At 42.9% G+C, this 21,999-nt stretch overlaps 1 pseudogene; it reads left to right on the forward strand.

The window, feature by feature from the left end:
* Positions 1 to 525: 525 nt before the first annotated feature.
* Positions 526 to 21,999, forward strand: part of LOC142596472 (exosome RNA helicase MTR4-like) — a 74,793-nt pseudogene continuing 53,319 nt past the window's right edge.

Raw genomic sequence — 21,999 nt, forward strand, 5'->3', positions numbered from 1 at the left:
CGGGCAAAACATAGACTGAACAATGTTAGAAAACAGAATATTCATGGGGAATTTTGGTTGTTATAATTGTGGTGAAGGGACAAGGGGTGGATTGTGTGTAAATTGTCCACTTTCTTTTGGTATTGTGATGATGTTATTTTGATTTTGGTATGGGGAATTTTTTTTGTTGATGTGAGTGAAGTTTGTGAAGATTGTGTGATGAATGTGGATTTTAATGATAACTTAAATATGTGATTCACAGAGGTGAGGGGTGGAATGTATTGGGTTTGTGTGGCAATCTTTTGGTAGCGGGGGGGCTACAGGGGTGGCTTCTGTGAGAAGCTGCTAGAAGCTTCCCCTATGTCCCATAGAGCCAATGCCAGACAGCTCCAAGACGGACCCACCACTGGCCAAGGCCGAGCCAATCAGCAATGGTGGTAGCACCTCTGGCATAAAATATTTTGAAAGGGTGGGGGGGGGGACAACCCAACCGGGGACACAAACTGCAGCTGGAGTGAGGAGTGAGAATATGTGGGAGGAACGACTATGCAGACACCAAGGTCAGTGAAGAAGGAGGGGGAGGAGGTGCTCCAGGGGCCAGAGCAGAGATTCCCCTGCAGCCCCTGGTGAAGACCATGGTGAGCCAGGCTGTCCCCCTGCAGCCCATAGAGGTTAATGGTGCAGGAGATATCCACCTGCAGCCCATGGAGGACCCCATGCCAGAGCAGGTGGATATGCCTGAAGGAGGCTGTGACCCTGTGGGAAGCCCGTGCTGGAGCAGGCTCCTGGCAGGACCTGTGGACCCATGGAGAGAGGAGCCCATGCTGGAAAAGGCTTGCTGGCAGGTCCAGAGAAGGGCAACAAAGCTGGTGAAGGGTCTAGAGAACAAGTCTTATGAGGAGCAGCTGAAGGAACTGGGGTTATTTATCCTGGAGAAAAGGAGGCTGAGGGGAGACCTTATCGCGCTCTACAACTGCCTGAAAGGAGGTTGTAGTGAGGTGGGTGTTGGTCTCTTCTCCCAAGTAACTAGTGATAGGATGAGAGGAAATGGGCTCAAGCTGTGCCAGGGTAGATTTAGATTGGATATTAGGAAAAATTCCTTTACGGAAAGGGGGGGTCAAGCATTGGAACAGGCTGCCCAGAGAGGTGGTGGAGTCACCATCCCTGGAAGAGTTCAAAAAATGTGTAGACGTGGCACTTTGGGACATGGTTTAGTGGGCATGGTGGTGTTGGGTTGATGGACTGATGATCTTAGAGGTCCTTTCCAACCTTAATGATTCCTAGTTTTTACTTTCATTAAAAATAATCCAGCCACCAAGCCAGGAAACATGAAATTGCTACTCTGCCCTTAATTGGTTTAGTGGTGGACTTGGTAGTGTTAGGTTAATGGTTGGACTGGATGATCTTAAAGGTCTTTTCCAACCTAAATGATTCTATGATTAGTAATCTTTGAATCAGGGAGTGTAGGGACTGCATGGAGTACATGCACTGCAGCCTCCCGATTTTTATCAGGGTTAGGGTTGATATTTGAACTGAAGGGCCACACACTGCCGTCCAGCAGGTGCCAGGTTCTGCTGTTCAAAACATCAAAATCCAAAATATTTTCATTGTGATCTTTGATTGCAAAGCACATGTGCTTCTTGCCCAGGAGCCATAAATTAACTTTCAAGGTTTGGCAAATAGCACTTTCTCCATTTATTCCGGTAATTTTAACTCTTTGCTGTCTAGGTCGTACACCCAGCATCCTGTTGTGTTAACATTGAAATTTGTGCTCCTGTATCTATTAGGAATTTTACCAATTGTCGTCGAGGACCAACTGGAATCAGAATATATGGGCCATTATTATTTATCCATTGACAGGATTCCACTTGCCAGACAGGTAGGCCCAGTTGCCATCCTAGCATTACTCATTTTTTGGCCTCATGCTTTGCAATTCATCCCTAAGGGGGAAGAAAGGGTTATCGCTCTTTCTTGGACTGGTTGATGGTGCCGGAGTACTTGGAGTACGCTCTCTTTTTTTGCCATCATCGCCTTTCTGGAATGCTTGAATTAGACTCAGGATAATGCCAGTAGGCTGTCTCTGAATTGTGATTTTGGGAATGCCTAGTGCCAATGCTTTCCTCCACAGCTCATTTCTCCACTCCCAGGATTCTGCTCGAGGGTCTTTAGGCGAACCTCCAGGGTCTTTAGGCATATTTTCCCTTGGTCTAGTTTCTGTTCCCTGTGGGGGTGTTTTTACTGGTTGCACCTGGTTTATTGGTTGCACTCGGTGTTCTCCTGTTCAGGGCCTCGGGTCCGATTTCTCGGCCAATGGATTGTCCCACTGATATACTGCAGAAAATGGAATTTTTTTCTGCTGAGCAAAAACAATGAACCATGTGTAACAGAATCTGGTGGTTGGAGGGAGGAGCTAAGAGATAAAGAAGTATTTACTTTGTCAATTAACTATGAAAAGAAGTGGTGGCTATAACCTTGAAGAGGAACTGAGAAACTGATAAAAGGGAACATCCTGCCCCAGAAGGTGCCGAAAAACTGGATGATTGCCGAAGCATGGTAACTGGGGGAAAGGTGAAAGCAGCAGGGGGAGATCAAGACCATCGACTCAATTTAAGACTGAAATGACTTGACCCCCACCTGTAAGGAGCATGCATGCTAATTTACGTAGCAAGCGAGTCTAATTTAAATATAGCTAACCAACAGCAGATGGGATGGTAATTACTGACCAATGAACATAAATTTAGGTGGGTCTTTGCTAATCATGTAATGGGATAAATACGTTGTGGTTCCTGTGTGTGGTGTGCTAGCTTTGTTGAATTACCACCTAGTACCCATCTCTGTGCAGAAATGAATTAAATAAAATACCCCTGCTCTGTGTATATATTGGCGTATTGCACACTGGGTAAATGATCCTGCTTTTGGGATAACACCACCCCATTTCATGGGCATGGTTTACAATGTCATGCATTAATTCTGCCCAGGTAGGGAATTGGTTGCGGGGGTCATTATCACCTAATCCCTCATTGTGTTCTGTGTCTCTTTTTATTTCATCTCGTTTTGCAATTAAGTAGGGTTTAAGAATTGCCAGGGCTCCTCTAAATAGTGGTTTTAGCATCGCATAATCAGTTGTGGCAGATATTGGGATATTATTGGATTCTTGTTTATGCATGGCTTGTATGCAGTCAGATTTTGTGATAGCTGTGGAGAGCTCATTAAGAGATCTTATGGGGATTATGGAGAGTTCACCTCATTCCATAGCATCTATTCCCCCAGCCCAATAAGCTACTCTGCTAGTGATAGAATGGGATGCATTTGGCGGGTTGGGTCCTAAGTTTAAAAGAATTCCCGGACCCCAAAAGCCATTTGCTTCATCTCCACTCAGCATTATTTGGTCACTGCCACTTAGGCAGACTCACCACAAATACTCTGTTTCAGTTTCACCTGGCTTTCTGCCGTATTTTTCTTGTAAATTTGCCAGTTGTAATGGATCTCAGGGAATGATTCACACGGTATATCACGGAGCACCACCCCGAGGTCCTTCAGATTGTTCTGTTTTAATAATGGGTCTGGTTTCATATTCAGGGGAATTTGAGGGAAACAAAGAATGATCTTCCCCTGATTCACTATTGTCGGGATTACCCCATATGTTACCATCCCATTCTTCAGGGGATGCAATTAATTTTCTAATCTGTACAATGTCAGGGGGATGGGGAACCTGCATAAGCATCATTTCGACCTTTTCTTCCAACTTTTGTTTTTTCTCTTTTTCTTCCTGTAACTGTTTCTGCAGCTGATCAATTTTTAAAGACAGTATTAATTCAGCAGCCTTTCTGCCTTCTATTTCTTCTTTTAGGTCCTGCTCCCTTTTATTGTTATTCTTCCTATCCTGATAAGCAGCTTCCAAACAAGTACCTAGCATTTTGCAAATAATTCCTTTTCCTTTTTCATTCTTTATATGCCCCCTGGCCACATTTAGCTGTTCTTCCACAGCTTCCCAATCATGCCAATTATCATGAGCCCATTCTGAGAATTTGGGACTTATTTGGGACTTATTTGGGACTTATTCCATGCTTCCGTAAGTAATTAGTGATACTACTTGCCATCCTGCCGACTACGCCAATTTGTTGCAAATGGGTGATTTAGGACACTTAAAGAATCATCAACAAAGGCATTAGTAAAAGTGGTTTTAATATGATGTTGTAAAAGTGCGACTTAACAAAGTTCAAGGGCAAGGTTCACTATTAATTACTGCATGGAAGAATTATACAAAGGAAAATTGAGTTACACTCGAGTTAGCTGCACCTAAGCTCCATCGGGAGTTTAGAAAGCAAGGGGGTTTACTCTGAACCTCGTGACTCAATGGGAGGATCTTCCTTACTTTTTGTATTTCTTCCATTAGACATAAACCGTTGTCCAAGTCTGACAAGATTGGACCTGGTTGCACCTAAGCTCCGTCAGGAGTGTAGAAAGCAAGGGGGTCTACTCCGAATCTCGTGACTCAACGGGAGGGACCTCCTTACCTTTTTGTGTCCCCAGTTTCTCTATGAATCAGTCTAACTGATAGATAGATCTTAACACTTGAACAATAACAACTGCTGTAAAGGGAAAAAACAAAACAAAACAAAAACAACTTTTGCAAGAAATCTTTTAGATTTCTAGGTTTAAGATTCAACAACCACAGAAATCAAAACACTAAAAGTACGCAAGGCAAACTTAAACCCACACAAGTACATAGACTGCCAACTGTAAATAAACAGAATGAACCCATTCCAGGAGAAAATTAAGCTATGATTTACCACAAGAATGAACTACAAAAAGTCTTCCAGAATTCACATGAAAAAAACGTTACCTTCAAATAACCATTCCACTGAAGTTAAAATAATGTGGGTGACCATTATTAAGCATATCATCTTTTCAGGAGTTTTCCACATCAGTGTTGAAGTCAATGCAAGTCCTGTATTTTGGAAAACTTCGTCCTCTCTTCCCTCCAAGTAAATACAAATTAATTTCCCAGATTACCTTAGTTTCAGGGCCATTTTCTTTCTTTTTGTTATCTACTAAGCGAGATGGAAGTTCACGTGTCACAGGAGAACAAAATTTTGCTCTAGGTTTCTGTTGCTGTTCTTCAAACTGCTGGCAAGGCAAACCTTCAGGCAAGGCATCTTCAAAATAAAAAGGCCATATCACAGAATGTCAATAATAATTACTTAAAATCTTTTTAAGTGTGTTGGGAGCCAACTAGAAGAACATAAAACAAAAACAGCATGCCTGAAATAAAGTTAGGCTTTAGCATTTAGATAAGTCAGCATTTGCTTGTTGGATTTCCATAAAACTCTAAGAGTAGGAAGAAGAGGACTACAAGACTTTATACATAAAAAAAAAAAAATCACAGAACCAGTCAGCAGCACATCTAGGAAAAGAACACTGTGATGACTACTGGTCTTAATGAAACAATATATTTAATTACTACTATGAAGCATTCCCATGTCATAGTAGGTCCTATTACTCTTCTGTTAAAAACTGTAGTCAATTCTTTGTCACCATACTCGCTGTCAGGAAGGTTTAAACAAAGCCAATCAAGTGCAGAGTGAAGATCACTACCATATTTTACTTGAAATAAAAGAATTCATTCCTTATTGCAGAGAAGGCCCATTTACATCTTCAAGGAAATTTTGTATGTCAATGGAACTACTGTAAGGAAATAAATAATTCTACCAGAAAGAACAAGGCATTTTTCCTCAGCTTACAAGAACTGGTATAAAATAATTTGATCATCAAAATATGATGTGACACACTTCTTCCTATCTGGCTTAAAAAAATAATCCAGACATCATAATTTTAGTATTTTTAACACTTCTAAAACACAAACCAAGCTTAGGTTGCTACTGAGGTGGTTGTATAAAATCTGTTTTCTTCCTCTGACAGGAAGAAGGGTCTATATGCACAGCAGAATCCCAAATATAACTCTTTATAGTCCTGCATGCAATATATCATTTGTTACTTTAGAAATATAGATGTTCTCCTGCCCTGTTAGTTTACCCCTATTTCTTAAAGCACACTCAAAATCCCAAACACCTCAAGCTCAAGAGAGTCAATGTCTAATACATGAATGTAGCTTACCTGCATAACTTAATACTTATACCTGAAGAAATATTTACTCAGCTAAAAAAAGTACTATGAAAACCAAAGCTGTTTTACCTAAAGAAGATACTCACCTTAAGAACAGATTTATCTAGATTTGAAGCAGCACTGGAATCTGTTGTTGAACTACAACTGTAAGTTTTTGGACCTGCAAATTACAAATAACCATCAATTACATAAGCAGAACACAGAGAACATTAATTACAATAGCTAAAGCAAACCAAACATAATGCAGATTAATGCGGGCAAGTATTACACTAATTTGCCAGAGACACACACACATACATAACAACAATAAAAATAATCAATGGTACAGAGAGACCCTTGAACAAGGAATAGCAAAGAAGGGTATGACTCTTAGCAGACAAAATGTAAAATCACGAGTGGCACAATGAGAGGAAATGTAATTGACTGCTCGCTCACTCTCAACCCAGAAACAAGAAGTGCCAAATAGGGAAGCTAATGGCAGGTTCAAAACAAACAAGAGTGATTTTTTTTTTAATTTTATTTTTTTTATTGCCAAGTGCATAGATACATAACAGAACTCTTTGCTGCTAAAGGTGTGGATATTGGGTGTTTACCTAAGTCCAAGGGCAGACAGGATAGCTTTGTAGTTGTATTGGGTTTGCGTGGCAAGGTTTTGGGAGCAGAGGGGCTGCAGGGGTGGTTTCTGTGAGAAGGTGCTAGAAGCTTCCCCTATTTCTGATAGAGCCAATGCCAGCCGGCTCCAAGACAGACCCATTGCTGGCCAAGGCTCAGCCAATCAGCGACGGTGGTAGTACCTCTGTGATAACATATTTAAGAAGTGGGGGGAAAACTGCACAACAGAAATAGCAGCCAGAAGAGAGGAGTGAGAATATGTGAGAGAAATAACTCTGCAGACACCAAGGTCAGTGAAGAAGGAGAGGGAGGAAGTGCTCCAGGGGCACTGCAGATTCCCCTGCAGCCCATGGTGAAGACCATGGTGAGCCAGGCTGTCCCCCTGCAGCCCATGGAGGTACACGGTGGAGCAGATATCCACCTGCAGCCCATGGAGGACCTCACACCAAAGCAGGTGGATGTGCCCGAAGGAGGCTGTGACCCTGTGGGAAGCCCGTGCTGGAGCAGGCTCCTGGCAGGACCTGTGGACCCGTGGAGAGAGAGGAGCCCACGCTGGAGCAGGTTTGCTGGCAGGATTTGTGACCCCATGGGGGACCCATGCTGGAGCAGTCTGCTCCTGGACTGCACCCCGTGGAAGGGACCCACGCTGGAGCAGTTCCTGAAGAACTGTAGCCCATGGGAAGGACCCACATTGGAGAAGTTAATGGAAGACTGTCTCCCGTGGGAGGGACCCCACACTGGAGCAGGGGAAAAGTGTGAGGAGTCCTCCCCTGAGGAGGAAGGAGCAGCAGAGACAATGCGTGATGAACTGACAGCAACCCCCATTCCCTGTCCCCCTGTGCCGCTCAGGGGGAGGAGGTAGAGAATTTGGGAGTGAAGTTGAGCCTGGGAAGAAGGTAGGGGTGAGGGGAAGGTGTTTTAAGATTTGGTTTTATTTCTCATTACCCTACTCAGTTCTGGTTGGCAATAAATTAAACTGATTTTCCCCAAATTAAGTCTGTTTTGCCTATGACAGTAATTGCTGAGTGATCTCCCTGTCCTTATCTTGACCCACGAACGTTTTTATGTTTTCTCTCCCCTGTCCAGTTGAGAAGGGGAGTGATAGAGTGGCTTTGGTGGGCACTTGGCATCCAGCCAGGGTCAAACCACCACAACCTGTAGCAAATATGCTGCCAAATAGAGACTGGGAGAAAAATAACATTTTTTTTCTTTCCTGTTCCTTCACTGTTCTTGCAGGGACATCAGTTCATCTCATATCATGAGACTTGTTAGATTCAACTTGGAAAGCACCTCAACAGCCAATCTTTAAATGCTTTTGAGTTTTGTGCAAAATAAGATTTCATATTGCCATATAAATGTCAACCAAAAATTCCGGCAATTTCTTAGTGATATCTCTGTAACATGACTGTTGTTACTTCATGTGATGGATCTCAGTATTTGTTTTTTCCTTTTCTAGATTTTGAGAAGTATGCTCTACAGAGGTTCTGAGGTTAGGCGAAACGTCGCATGGGTTATTTTTGATGAAATCCACTACATGAGAGATTCAGGTATCCTAGATGTACAATTTTTCTTTTCAAATCTTTTCTTTTTTTTTCAAGAACAAAAAACATTTCTTTTAAAGAATTAAGTCTTTATTCTCTGTCTTAAAGTCTGTCATCATTGTGCATGAATAATTCAGAATTTGTTTTCTACTGAATGTATGAAATAGTTATTGTGTGTCACGGTCTGCATTTTCTTTGCCAAGGCAAAAGCCACTGGCATTTGTGTATACATATAGGGGAGGCTTTTTTTAAGTTTTTGTTTTATTTTGTCTTTAAGCATGCTGTTCTTTGGTCTTTTTCCATTTTCAGAATGTGGTGTGGTTTGAGAAGAGACAATTATTTTGCTCACTGTCCTGGTTTCGGCTGGGATAGAGTTAATTTTCTTCCTAGCAGCAGGCATAGTGCTGTGTTTTGGATTTAGTAGGAGAAGAATGTTGATAACACGCTGATGTTTTTAGTTGTTGCTGAGTACTGCTTATGCTAGTCAAGGACTTTTTCAGCTTCCCATGCTCTGCCAGGCGCACAAGAAACTGGGAGGGGGCACAGCCAGAATAGTTGATCCAAACTGACCAAAGGGCTATTCCATACCATATGACATCATGCTCAGTATATAAACTGGGGGGGGGTGGCCAGGGAGCAGCGATCGCTGCTCGGGAACTGTCTGGGTATCGGTCGGTGGGTGGTGAGCAATTGCATTGTGCATCACTTGCTTCGTGTATCATTATTATTATTATCATTATTATACTGTTACTATTAGCATTACTATTTTACTTTATTTTAATTATTAAACTGTTCTTATCTCAACCCAGGAGTGTTTCTCACTCTTACTCCTCCGATTCTCTCCCCCATCCCATCGGGGTAGGGGGAGTGAGCGAGCGGCTGCGTGGTGCTTAGTTGCTGGCTGGGGCTAAACCACGACAGTCCTTTTTGGCGCCCAACGTGGGGCCCGAAGGGTTTGAGATAACAACAGATTAACTAGAGTGTATTAAGGAGTCTGTTAACAGTTGCCGGTCACGATATTAGTTCATCTGATCTGCACCATGTTCTTTTTTTTTCAGCACGCGTTAAAGCTTGTTGTTGGTTTGTGTAGTGTGCTATGCTCTGCAGTGATTCATGATCTTTTGCTTGGGAGGCTCCTTATCAAAACCCTGACCTTGAGCATTCTTTGGTATTTGGGTTTCATACAGAAGTCACTACTGTACTTCGGGTACTACCTCATAGAGAGAGTTAGCAACTATACTTCTTACTCTGAGAGGCTTGTTGTGGAGGAAATACAGAATGGCACCTTTGCTGCTTTCTTCTATGATGTTTCCTCCTTCATTACAACAACTTTCCAGTATCTTGAACACCCTTGGGCAGTTAAGGTACTTCTATTGATACTTCTTGGGAATGTTGTTTCCATTTTGATAAAGGTCAGTAAGCAGTTTAAAAATATCATCCAGAGATCTACCCCAAGGCTAGATAGTTATGAGTGGCAGGGTGTGTGGGATCGTATGCGCAAGTACCTAGGGCAGTGGGGACCTCCAGTGTTTTGGAACTTCACCCCTGAACAAGTGCAGAATCCTGAAGAATTGTATTTGGAAGTATTTGGAAGAAGTATGTTGTCACCCTGGTAGCTCCAGAGAGACACAAATCATTGCAACATGCTGGGGACTGGCCCATGCCTATCGAGCCGTGGTCAACACTAATCAGTACCCTCAAAAGAAAGAGAAGGTCTCTGGATCTGATGACAAAACAACAAGCACTGTCGCTACTCAAACCCCCACTACAGGCCCTGCGGCTACTCCAACCCCCACTACAGGCCTTGCAGCTACTCAAACCCCTGCCCCAGGCACTGTGGCTACTCCAGCCACAGCCATGAGCACTGCGGCTACTCAAACCACAGCCATGGGCACTGCGGCTACTCAAACCCCAGTGACAGACACTGCGGCTAAACCAGAGAACCAACCTGCGCCGGTATCAGTTGCCCCTATACAGAAGAAAAAATACACGAGGAAATCAGTTCGTTTAGTAAGGGATGAAGATGAACCAGGGCCATCACGAGAACCAGAGGAGGAAGAACCCATAAATGAGATGGTGACCACCCGATCCCTATCCCTGAGTGAGCTGCGAGATATGCGAAAAGATTTCGGTCGTCATCCAGGCGAGCACATCATCACCTGGCTGCTCCGATGCTGGGATAACGGGGCCAGTAGCCTGGATTTAGAGGGTAGGGAAGCCAAGCAGCTGGGATCCCTTTCTAGGGAAGGGGGCATTGACAAAGCAATTGGAAAAGGGGCAAAACCGCTCAGCCTCTGGAGGCGACTTCTGTCAAGTGTGAAGGAAAGGTATCCCTTCAAGGAGGATGTTTTATACCGCCCAAGCAAATGGACCACCGTAGAGAAAGGTATCCAGTACCTGAGGGAATTAGGCGTGCTGGAGGTGATTTACAGTGACCTGAATGATGAGCAGTTACCCAAAGACCCAGATGAAGTCAGGTGCACACAACCCATGTGGCGGAAGGTGGTACGGAGCGCACCAGCATCGTATTCCAACTCGTTGGCAATACTAGCCTGGAAAGACGACGAGGCACCAACGGTGGATGAAGTGGCTAGACAACTCCGGGACTACGAAGAAAAGCTCTCTTCCTCCCTACGGGCCTGTGTCTCGGCTGTGGAAAAACTGTCTGAAAAAATGTGCCAAGAGTTCCAACAACTCAGAGAGGATCTGTCCTACTCCCCACCTGCACGGACCAGTGTCTCAGCCATTAGGAGTCAACGTCCCTATGCTCAAGAGAGAGGATATAGAGGATACACACCACGGGGCACCCTGTGGTTTTACCTGCGTGATTATGGAGAGGACATGAGAAAGTGGGATGGAAAACCCACCTCAACCTTAGAGGCACGGGTGCGTGAGTTGCAAGGAAAAACTATTAGAAAAGGCAGTTCTCCCAGGAAAATTGCAGCTCCAGTTTCCAGTGAGCAGTTCCCGAGACAGAGTAAGAGGGCTAATTTTACTTCCGACCTTGATCAGGGGACTTTTGATTCACATTTACAGGAAGTGAACAGCGAATACTGTGACCAGTGTTAGAGGGGCCCTGCCTCCAGCCAGGTGGAGGAAAGGGACAACCAGGTTTCCTGGACTGTGTGGATTCGATGGCCTGGAACATCAGACCCACAGGAGTATAAGGCTCTAGTGGACACTGGTGCACAGTGCACGCTAATGCCATCAAACTATAGAGGGGCAGAACCCATCTGTATTTCTGGAGTGACAGGGGGATCCCAACAGCTAACTGTACTGGAAGCTGAAGTGAGCCTAACTGGGAATGAGTGGCAAAAGCACCCCATTGTGACTGGCCCAGACGCTCCGTGCATCCTTGGCATAGACTACCTCAGGAGAGGGTATTTCAAGGACCCAAAAGGGTACCGGTGGGCTTTTGGTATAGCTGCTTTGGAGACAGAGGAAATTAAACAGTTGTCCACCTTGCCCGGTCTCTCAGAGGACCCTTCGATTGTAGGGTTGCTGAAGGTTGAAGAACAACAGGTGCCGATCGCTACCACAACTGTGCACAGGCGGCAATATTGCACCAACCGAGACTCCCTGATTCCCATCCATAACCTGATTCGTCGACTGGAGAGCCAGGGAGTGATCAGCAAGACTCGCTCACCCTTTAACAGTCCCATATGGCCAGTGCGAAAGTCTAACGGGGAGTGCAGACTAACAGTGGACTATCGTGGCCTGAGCGAAGTTACACCGCCACTGAGTGCTGCCATGCCAGACATGCTAGAACTTCAATACGAACTGGAGTCAAAGGCAGCTAAGTGGTATGCCACAATTGATATTGCTAATGCATTTTTCTCCATCCCTTTGGCAGCAGAGTGCAGGCCCCAGTTTGCTTTTACCTGGAGGGGTGTTCAGTACACCTGGAACCGACTGCCCCAGGGGTGGAAGCACAGCCCCACCATTTGCCATGGACTGATCCAGACAGCACTGGAACAGGGTGAAGCTCCAGAACATCTGCAGTACATTGATGACATCATTGTGTGGGGCAACACAGCAGAAGAAGTTTCTGAGAAGGGAAAGAAAATAGTCCAAATCCTTCTGAAGGCTGGTTTTGCCATAAAACAGAGTAAGGTCAAGGGGCCTGCACAGGAGATCCAGTTCTTAGGAATAAAATGGCAAGATGGACGTCGTCAGATCCCAATGGATGTGATCAACAAAATAACAGCTATGTCCCCACCAACTAGCAAAAAGGAAACACAAGCTTTCTTAGGCGTTGTGGGTTTTTGGAGAATGCATATTCCAAATTACAGCCAGATCGTAAGCCCTCTCTATCAAGTGACCCAGAAGAAGAACGAATTCAAATGGGGCCCTGAGCAACAACAAGCCTTTGAACAAATTAAACGGGAGATAGTTCATGCAGTAGCCCTTGGGCCAGTCTCGGCAGGGCAGGATATTAAAAACGTGCTCTACACCGCAGCCGGGGAGAATGGCCCTACCTGGAAGCTCTGGCAGAAAGCACCAGGGGAGACTCGAGGTCGACCCCTAGGGTTTTGGAGTCGGGGATACAGAGGATCCGAAGCCCGCTATACTCCAACTGAGAAAGAGATACTGGCAGCATATGAAGGGGTTCGAGCTGCTTCAGAAGTGGTTGGTACTGAAGCACAGCTCCTGCTGGCACCCCGACTGCCGGTGCTGGGCTGGATGTTCAAAGGGAGAGTCCCCTCTACACATCATGCAACTGATGCTACATGGAGTAAGTGGGTTGCATTGATCACAAAACGGGCTCGAATAGGAAACCCCAGTCGCCCAGGAATCTTGGAAGTGATCATGGACTGGCCAGAAGGGAAAAACCTTAGAATATCACCAGAGGAGGAGGTGACACGTGCTGAAGAGGCCCCACTGTATAATAAATATCCAGAAAATGAGAAGCAATATGCCCTGTTCACTGATGGGTCCTGTCATCTTGTGGGAAAGCATTGGAGGTGGAAAGCTGCTGTATGGAGTCCTATACGACAAGTCGCAGAAACTGCTGAAGGAGAAGGGGAGTCGAGTCAGTTTGCAGAGGTGAAAGCCATTCAGCTGGGCTTTAGATATTGCTGAATGAGAAAAGTGGCCAGTCCTTTATCTCTATACTGACTCATGGATGGTGGCAAATGCCCTGTGGGGGTGGCTGCAGCAATGGAAGCAGAGCAACTGGCAGCGCAGAGGCAAACCAATCTGGGCTGCCGCATTGTGGCAAGATATTGCTGCCCGGGTAGAGAACCTGGTTGTAAAAGTTCGTCATGTAGATGCTCATGTACCTAAGAGTCGGGCCACTGAAGAACATCAAAACAACCAGCAAGTAGATCAGGCTGCTAAGATTGAAGTGGCTCAGGTGGATCTGGACTGGCAACATAAGGGTGAATTATTTATAGCTCGGTGGGCCCATGATGCCTCAGGCCATCAAGGAAGGGATGCAACGTATAAATGGGCTCGTGATCGAGGGGTGGACTTAACTATGGACAGTATTGCACAGGTTATTCATGAGTGTGAAACATGCGCTGCAATCAAGCAAGCCAAGCAGTTCAAGCCCCTCGGGTATAGTGAACGATGGCTGAAATATAAATATGGGGAGGCCTGGCAGATTGATTACATCACACTCCCACAGACCCGCCAAGGCAAGCGCTATGTGCTCACCATGGTGGAAGCATCCACTGGATGGCTGGAAACATATCCCGTGCCCCATGCCACCACCCGGAACACCATCCTGGGCCTTGAAAAGCAAGTCCTGTGGCGACATGGCACCCCAGAAAGAATCGAGTCAGACAATGGGACTCATTTCCAAAACAACCTCATAGACACCTGGGCCAAAGAGCATGGCATTGAGTGGGTATATCACATCCCTTACCATGCACCAGCCTCCGGGAAAATTGAGCGATACAATGGATTGTTAAAGACTACCCTGAGAGCAATGGGTGGTGGGACATTCAAACATTGGGATACACATTTAGCAAAAGCCACCTGGTTAGTTAACACCAGGGGATCTGCCAATCGAGCTGGCCCTGCCCAATCAAAACTTTTACGTACTGTAGAAGGAGATAAAGTTCCTGTAGTGCACATGAAAAATATGCTGGGGAAGACAGTCTGGGTTACTTCCCCCTCTGGCAAAGGCAAACCCATTCGTGGGATTGTTTTTGCTCAAGGACCTGGGTGCACTTGGTGGGTGATGCGAAAGGATGGGTAAGTCCGATGTGTACCTCAAGGGAATTTGATTTTGGGTGAAAATAGCCAATGAACTGAATTGTATGATATTAATTGCTATATAATACTGTATGTTATCTCTTAACTGTATGTTATCTCTTAACTGCATGTTAATATAATAATATATTAGGTTAATATTAAGTATATAATACTGTATATTATGATTGCTATATGCCACATCAGTGGTATTGCAGTAAGAATTGCCCAGCTTAATGAAAATGAACTTTGATGAAACCATGTTGGAATGAGAACTGACTTCAGCATGCAACAGTCCAACACTGCACACCACCTCTCCTGCTCTGAAAGACCGTGATGACAGATGGAACCCAAAGTCATGGGCTAAATGAACTCAATGGACATTTTAGAGGGATGGGCCATAGACGAAGGGAATGATACCTGTGTGTATATCAAGATAGGGAAAGCGGTGGTGATTAATTGGAACACATTGGAAAGGGGAGGGCCTGTGCATGACGTAGATGGTATAGAATAAGGGGTGGATACTGTCCTGGTTTTGGCTGGGATAGAGTTAATTTTCTTCCTAGCAGCAGGCATAGTGCTGTGTTTTGGATTTAGTAGGAGAAGAATGTTGATAACACACTGATGTTTTTAGTTGTTGCTGAGTACTGCTTATGCTAGTCAAGGACTTTTTCAGCTTCCCATGCTCTGCCAGGTACACAAGAAACTGGGAGGGGGCACAGCCAGAATAGTTGATCCAAACTGACCAAAGGGCTATTCCATACCATATGACATCATGCTCAGTATATAAACTGGGGGGGGGTGGCCAGGGAGCAGCGATCGCTGCTTGGGAACTGTCTGGGTATCAGTCGGCGGGTGGTGAGCAATTGCATTGTGCATCACTTGCTTCGTGTATCATTATTATTAATATCATTATTATACTGTTACTATTAGCATTACTATTTTACTTTATTTTAATTATTAAACTGTTCTTACCTCAACCCAGGAGTGTTTCTCACTCTTACTCCTCCGATTCTTTCCCCCATCCCATCGGGGTAGGGGGAGTGAGCGAGCGGCTGCGTGGTGCTTAGTTGCTGGCTGGGGCTAAACCACGACACTCACTCAAAATATCCATTATGTGTTCCTTTCTGCAACGATTCGAAATGCCCATCAGTTTGTTGAATGGATTTGCCATCGTCACAAACAGGTAATATTTCTGATGTGATATACCTCCACCCTTGTACTCTTGTGACATAATACTGTCTCTTCAGTTGATGAGAACTGGACTTTTGAGCCTCTTTTTAGTCATCTTATTATTGCTTATAAATGATGGTATAGAATCATAGAATGCTTTGGGTTGAAAGGGACCTTTAGAGGTCATCTAGCTCAACCCCCCTGCAGTGAGCAGTGAGCAGGGACAGCTTTAACTAGATCAGGTTGCTCAGAGCCCCATCCAACCTGACCTTGAATGTTGCCAGGGATGGGGCCTCTACCACCTCTCTGGGCAACCTGTTCCAGTGCTTCACCACCCTCATTGTAAAAAATTTCTTTCTAATGTCTAGTCTAAATCTATTCTTCTTTAGTTTAAATCCGTTATTTCTTGTCCTGTCACAACAGGCCTTGTTAAAAAGATTCTCCCCATCTTTCCTGTAGGCCCCCTTTAAGTATTGGAAGGTTGCAATAGGGTCTCTTCGCAGCCTTCTCGTCTCTAGGCTGAACAATCCCAACTCTCTCAGCCTGGCCTCATAGGAGAGGTGCTCCAGCCCTCGGATCTTTTTGGTGGCCCTCCTCTGGACCCGCTCCAGCAGGTCCATGTCCTTCTTGTGCTGAGGGCCCCAGAGCTGGACACAGTACTCCAGATGAGGTCTTACCAGAGCAGAGCAGAGGGGCAGAATCACCTCCCTCGACCTGCTGGCCACGCTTCTTTTGATGCAGCCCAGGATACAGTTGGCTTTCTGGGCTGCAAGTGCACATTGCCGGCTCATATCCAGCTTTTCATCTACCAGTACCCCCAAGTCCTTCTCCGCAGGGCTGCTCTCAATCCCTTCATCCCCCAGCCTGTATTGATATCGGGGGTTGCCCTGTCCCAGGTGCAGGGCCTTGCACTTGGCCTTGTTGAACCTCATGAGGTTCACAGAGGCCCACCTCTCCAGCTTGTCCAGGTCCCTTTGGATGACATCTCGTCGTTCTGGCGTGTCAACCGCACCACTCAGCTTGGTGTCATCTGCAAACTTGCTGAGGGTGCACTCGATCCCACTGTCTATGTCATTGATGAAGATGTTAAACAGCACTGGTCCCAGTACGGACCCCTGAGGGACTCCACTTGTCACCGGTCTCCATGTGGACATCGAGCCATTGACCACGACCCTCTGGATGCGACCATCCAGCCAATTCCTTATCCACCGAACAGTCCACCCATCAAACCCATATCTCTCCAATTTAGAGAGAAGGATGTTGTGGGGGACTGTGTCGAACGCTTTACAGAAATCCAAGTAGATGACATCCATTTCTTTTCCCTTGTCCACTGATGCGGTCACTCCTTCATAGAAAGCCACTAGGTTGGTCAGGCAGGACTTGCCCTTGGTGAATCCGTGCTGGCTGTCTCGAATCACCTCCCTGTCCTCCATGTGCTTGAGCATAGCTTCTAGGAGGATCTGTTCCATGATCTTCCCAGGCACAGAGGTGAGGCTGACAGGTCGATAGTTCCCAGGATAGATCACTCCTATTTTCTTTGGTTGTACTCCTAGCCTTTGCAGCTATACTGGCTGTTGGTTCTACATAGTAACATTAAAGCTGTTTCTTTAAAGTTTATTTTCAACACTTACTTGCACACTACCTTGATTTCAACAAACATTTTGAATTATGAAACATGATGAACGTAGTATAATTCTCAGAGGGCCGATAGAGAAGTGTATATTTGGAGAATTTTTTGAAGAACTCAGGAAAAAGGCCATGTGGGAATCAAAAGTAAATCATAAATCCATAGGAAATACTATATATGCATGCAAATAAAATGAGAAGAGAGGAATGTGACAAATCTATCCTGTCCCATAACAGGATAAACATAATAAACATAAGTTTATTTTATTCTGTTTTTTAAGAGATGCTTTTGCAGCAAGGAATATAGGAATTAGAATTGGGGAAGTTACTATTCACAAGAGGTTGTTCTGATTTTTATAAATTTCCCAAAGATTGATTCTTGTGTGGTTTGTAATGAAAGGAGTGTAGCATAAGAGATGTCTACTCAAGCTTGGCACAAAACCTTGACTTTGTTTTGCAGAACACTATACTGTGATTTTTGTTTTTAAAGCAGATTTATGTAATAGTTAATGTCTTAAAAGAATTGTTTTGTTTATTTTTTTCTAAACAAGCTTTTCCCATGCATTAAAACCTTAAATGTTTTTAAAAGTCTACAGTGTGTCTTTTTTAGGTGGTGTAAAAATACTGCAGGCTGTTTTACAAAATAGAAATTAACAGTTCTTCCTTTGGTTTTAAAAGGTATTAGGGTTTTGAGTCTGTGTAATAATATAGAAGAAAACATTACTGTCCTTACTTTTTCTGTTTATGAGAAAGAATTTTTGTAGCCAATTTTTGTTCTTCTAAAGGATTTGCAAACTTTCATGTTCTTAAGCAACATTATTAGTACAAATCCATACTCAAGAAAGAAAATTTATCTTAGTTTCTGTGAGTCTTACTTTCTGGTTTTTAGAAAGATGTAGTAGTAGTAATGTATTGAGTTTTCCATCAAGCAAGTATTTTTACAATGCAATTTGAAACATAAAATATTTACGTGTATACTGTTCTTTCTTTACATCCTTGCCATGTGATTTACACAGACTATCGACCCACTCCACTGCAGCATTATATATTCCCAGCAGGAGGAGATGGACTCCATCTGGTTGTTGATGAAAATGTAAGGAATATTCAGTTTGTTTGAAAGACCTTTTTCCTTGCATATCAGTTATGAACTTGATCTCTTGCAAAATTTGGATTTGCTATGCAAAGGATGTTTGTGTTAAAGTAAAATGAAGTACAAATTGGTAACAGTGATCTCCAAATTGCTGTTAGATTTTTGGAGTCATATAGAAGAGATTATTTTTATTACCTAGTGCCATGTAGTCAGCTGAGTAATACTTTGTTGAGATGTCTTAAGTGCCTTCATCCTTGCCTTGCTTTTTCAAGTGCATGCTGCTTTCTGTAAATCTGCAAAGTAGCTGATGTTTCTTGTACAGTTTCTCACTTAAATTAAAAGAAAACTTAGTAGCATTTAAATTTGGCTTCAGTTGAGGGGGCAAAATATTTTTGTGTCTTTAGGTGATTCAGAAGTAACAACTTGTTTAAAACTCATCATCGGCCTGCACAACAGTAGCTAATGCCATAAACAGTAGTACTGCACTTGAAGATGGGTCTTCCCTGGGCAGTATAGTTTCATGCAGACATTCTTAAAAGTCACTTTTGGTGTTGTGTCATTCAGCAGGTCTAGTTGATGGTGTAGTGGACAGAACAATGAGCAGGAACTTCAGACACCAATGTAATTCTGAGTTGTGCCACTGACCTAGTAAACTCACTTGCTAGCTTATGCATTGTTTTTGTCCTTCTGCCTGTAAATATGGGGTAATGGTACTGGCTATGTAAAGCACTAAGTATTTTTAAGTGGGCTATGTAATAAGTAATTGCTTACAAAGGTTGTGGTTTATATCTAGGGAGATTTCAGAGAAGATAATTTTAATACAGCAGTGCAAGTGCTTAGAGATGCAGGAGACCTGGCAAAAGGAGACCAAAAAGGCAGGAAAGGAGGAACAAAAGGTGGGTTTGAATCCCATTCTAAAGTAACTTCTTACATAACACAACAAAGTTGTATGCAAGTTGTGATTGTGTCTCAATTATTCCATAAGATACTTTTTCACTAAAATTACATTGAAATTAACATAATCTCTCTGCAGGTCCTTCAAATGTTTTTAAGATTGTGAAGATGATCATGGAAAGGAATTTCCAACCTGTGATTATTTTCAGCTTCAGTAAAAAAGATTGTGAAGCCTATGCACTTTAGATGACAAAGTTAGATTTCAGCACAGGTACAGATAAGTAAAATATGGTTTCATTCACAATTGTAGTTTGACGTGAAATGTTACTTTGGTTAGATATTTCTGTTTCCTTTGGGACATTTTGTCTAAAAACAAATGAAAAATACGTATCACTTTTTAACGTACTATTCCAGTACATCAGGCTATTTTCAGTAGGAAACAGTGCACAAATACTTGGTCATTACAATGTTGAACTGTTCCTATATTTTAAACTTTATTTCTTTCTCCAAAATCCTGTTCACTACAATAATAATAGCACAAGAGTTCCTAGAAAATTCTATCTAGAATGGGAGAAGAGTGATCATAACAAATGTATTTCCCAAAATTTTCATGTTATGTCCATTAGAAAAATGAGTATTCTCCCAAAGTCAAAACAACTGTATAACAAACCACTAGACTGTTCTTTCTCAACTATTCAATCCACTTTTCTTTCCTTCTTTTCTCCCCATCTCCTCAAAGGAGAAACCCAAATGGTAAACAAAGAAGATTTTTTCATTTTGGATTAAGACCAAGCTTGGGAAATAAGCTTAAGTTCATCGCTTCTCAGAAATGTTAAGAGTTGTAACAAAAATAAAGGGACTGTTGTAAATCAACATATAATTTCATGTTTGTGAACTGTTCAGGGTTCTTGCTGGCTTACTTGCTCCAATCTTTGCATGTTCTGGTTCAGTGTTGCAAAATAATGCAGCCATTTCTGTCAGAAAATGTAAAGATTTGCACAAGTGTAGAGATGCATTTTTATATGCTTTCTTCAGTCATGCCTTTGAATATATATTCTTGATATTTGTACTACTTAATTAGAAAGTGTGTAAACCTTAAGAGTTAATGGGGAAGAGGAGGAGCCTCTATGTCCATGCAGACAGGGACTAGTAGGTAGAAGAGAAACATGCGGAGGTTTATGAAATATACAGAAAGTATGTAAAGCTGAGAAAACCCAAGCTTGGAAATAGCTGAAGTTTGGATTATTCTTCCAGGCTTGTTCTGTTCTTCCTTTTCCCCGAGCATCTACTTCTGGTTACTGTTAAGCTGCTTAAGGCCCACATTCAAGTCTTGATTGTCTGATCCGATATGGGTGGTTTTGTGTAGATTTCACAGTCTTCCACACTATTTTTATTGTAAACTTTTGTAAATATTAGAATGCAGTAACACTTTATTTACATAGGGTATTAGCCTTCTAGGTTTTCTAATAACTTAGAAATTGCCTTCTTAGATGAAGAAAAAAAGATGCTTGAAGAAGTGTTCAATAATGCAATTGATTGTCTGTCAGATGAAGACAAAAAGCTTCCTCAGGTGAGTGGAGACTGAATAGGGGTAGCTGCTGCTCTCTTGCTTTCTGCAACTTTTGAGGCTGTGGGTCTTATGTAGTGGGTACAGAAATCATAAACTGGATATTCTCGTTGATCTCCTTGGGATTTAATATCTCTTGCATTGCTCCTTGGCATTGTGAAATAGGACTCAGTGACTAGGATTCCTTCCAGTTGTGATTCCTGAAAATAACATATGCCAAAATTAACCATGGAGTTCCTACCCTGTGTTTTATTTTTTTCCAATTATGTTTTTAAGTAAATGTGAAGGCTTATAAATGGATATATCTCGGTTAAACTCTCTGGAAATAGTTAAAATGAGGATGCAGTATGCACTTTATCAGGTGTTGACTGCTGAGCCTTCAGAAAGCTGAATTGATGCATCTGTATTCTAATTTACTGTATAATGATGAAGCATAGTGACTGTATCTTTACAGTAGAAAAATCCAAGCTTCTAAATGAACAGAATATTACAGGATTCAGTACTTCTGTAACAAATACTAAAACTATAGTTTCTTTCTTACTCCCTCTTCCCATTATTTATCTGTGTCCATCATTTCTTAATGTAGTGATCTTTATTGTGAGCATGGCAATTTCTCCTTGAAAAAAACAACCATTTAATTTTTGGCCATGCCTACTTGCTTCAGATTCAACATATCTGTTTTGTTTGTGAACTTGACAACTGAAAATAGGAATCCAATATATAAGGTTTTATGTGCTGGTTTTTTAGTAAGCTTATAACAGTGGCATTATATCCAAGTGATCTGGTTTGGTCTCTATGGACAATGATATCTGAAAAGGTTATTCTCAGAATTAGGTTTGGGGTGGTAACCAAGTGTTGATAGATTGTTAACAAGAATCTTTGTTTTTAAAGAAATAAACAAACAGAGATAAAGCTAAGTTTATGTAGACATTTGTTTTAATTAAAATTTTTTAGAATTTAAGAGATTAATTCAGTCATTTACAGCCTGAATTTCCCTGTATGGCTCTCATAGGTGCTGACTTCACTGTTTTACAACACATATCAATAAATTAAATCACTGCAACTGAAATTGAAACAAAATATCTCATGCATACCAGGATCACTATTTCCAAAACCGACAAATTTAAATACTGACTGCATATGTAAATTAGGGCATAGCTTCACAGTTGGCCTAACCCAAACTGGAAAGGTTG

This window comes from Pelecanus crispus, chromosome W (assembly GCF_030463565.1).
Source record: "Pelecanus crispus isolate bPelCri1 chromosome W, bPelCri1.pri, whole genome shotgun sequence".
Lineage (NCBI taxonomy): Eukaryota > Metazoa > Chordata > Aves > Pelecaniformes > Pelecanidae > Pelecanus > Pelecanus crispus.